This window comes from Fukomys damarensis, unplaced genomic scaffold, assembly GCF_012274545.1.
Source record: "Fukomys damarensis isolate Sample0158 unplaced genomic scaffold, DMR_v1.0_HiC HiC_scaffold_20, whole genome shotgun sequence".
NCBI classification, from domain to species: domain Eukaryota; kingdom Metazoa; phylum Chordata; class Mammalia; order Rodentia; family Bathyergidae; genus Fukomys; species Fukomys damarensis.
Window position 1 is genome coordinate 16,296,389 of NW_022900932.1, and position 2,046 is coordinate 16,298,434.

The following is a 2,046-nucleotide window of genomic DNA, read 5'->3' on the forward strand; positions in this document are numbered from 1 at the left end:
GGGCGCAGGCGCGGGCTGAGCAGGGAAGAGGCGGCCCGGCCCGCAGCGCCAGGGAGGAGGGAGGGAAATTCTGCGCGATCAGCAAGGTTTCGAACAATCGCTCGCCGGCTGAAGTGGGTGCCGCGTCCATAAGTCATCCTGTTTTATAGACCATTAGGATCTCCGGAGAGAACCTGCTCGAGACCACTGCTTTCTGTTGAAATTAAAATGTCAGAGAAAAAGAAATAGAACAAAACAGGGAATCTGCAATTAATTACCAGGCCATAAAAATTCAATAATCAGGAGGCAGCGCGGCCGCAGGCCCAGAGGTAGCAGAGCCAGCGTAACAAGAATGGAATACATTAATCTTTTCAAATTAGTTTTTTAATCTGACGGGGATAGATGGTGACAGCCTCCCTCCCCGCCTCCGCTAGGGCTGAAGCCAGCCTGGGACGCAGGGGACCTGTGACCATCAGACCTGACAAGGGACTCACAGTGCCATCGGCCTAGTGCAGGTTTCCAAAAGTGTGGGGCAGCCTGTTCCCAAAAGGCCCTAAGGCGAGAGGAGTCGGGGTGCATGGAGCCCACAGGTAAAGGACCCCAAGCCAGGAACGCGGGACCAGGCGTGTGCACACCTGAAATCCCAGCACCTGGGAGGCTGAGGCAGGAGGATCCCTGCAAATTCGTGCCCAGCAGAGAATATACAGTGAGGCTCTGACTCAAAATACGAAGTAGCCGTGTGTAATGGTGCACTCCTGTAATCCTGGCACTTAGGAGGCTGAGGCCGGTGAATCGCTGCTAGTTCAAGGCCAACCTGGGCAACATAGCAAAACCCTGTCTGGAAAAAAAAAGAAGAAAAATGGGGCGGATATTATCGCCCAGTACCCGGCAGGCGCTCAGTAAAGAGCCCTCTAATGTGATCCTCACTGTGCAGATCTGGCACCGGGGAGCACCGGCACCCCAGCACGCTATTCAGACAGTTGCTGTGTGCTTGCTGTGCGCTCAGCCCCAGGGAGGGGAGGGAGCCGCACGCAGCCTCGGTCTGTCTACTGACCGCAGAGGCGCTAGGCGGTCTGTAGGCTCCGCCCACTCCAGGCGGCGGTGGCAGGGCCAGCCCCTGACTGGCCAGAGCGGCTGCCCCACCCTGTCTGATTGGATACAGCGGTATCTGATCCTGGAGCCCCGCCCTAGCCCTGGGCTAGCTCGCACCTCACTGCCCAGCACAACGCAGATTCCAGGGGCCCGGAAGCTCCTGTTCGGGGTGTGTGGCCCTCGGGGTCGCCAAGTCGGCCCCAGTGACTTCCTCCGCTGCCTGTCTCCTGCCGTGCTCACGCTGGGTCCCCACCTAGGACTGCCCTCGTGGAACTCAATGCCCACCTCCAAGGTTACTAAATGGGCTGGGCTGGCGTGGTGATCTCGTAATTCTGGGAGGCTGAAGCAGGAGGGTCGCAAATTCAAGCTGGACAATTTAGTGAGATCTTAATCTCAAAACTGAAAAGTAAAACCATGGCTGAGAATGTATCTGTGTGAAGGCCCTGGGTTCAATCCTTAGCACTGGGACGGGGGGCTAGCGTCACCATTCAGGTGGTCTGCCCTGTGCCCTGGAATTGACCTGACGCAGTCGGTGCTCGACCCATGGAGGACAGAGTGACCGCTGGCCGGCCGTTAACTCCCAAGGTGCCTTCATGCCAGCCAATGATCATGACAGCAGCTGACAGCACCTACTGGGTCTCTGCTTGTGGAATCCGAAGTCCCCGTTTCACAGAAAGGAAACCGAGGCTCAGGACTGGCAGACCCGAGATCACAGGCTTTAAGCAGCTTCCTCCCCTTGCTCCAGCCCCGACCCTCCATCCTCTCTGGGACGCCCTTGTGTCACAAGTGCTCAGTCACATTTGTTACGCGGATGCACTCCTCACGCACATCCACAGGTGCGCTTGGGCTCGGCAGAAGGAATGGCGAGGGGAAAGAAGCGCAGTCAAGAGGGCCACTGGATTGGTTCTCTCGGGTCCGGGCGTCTACACCTCGGGCGCGCGGTGGGAGAACCCAGACCCGGGAGACGCCGCCTGA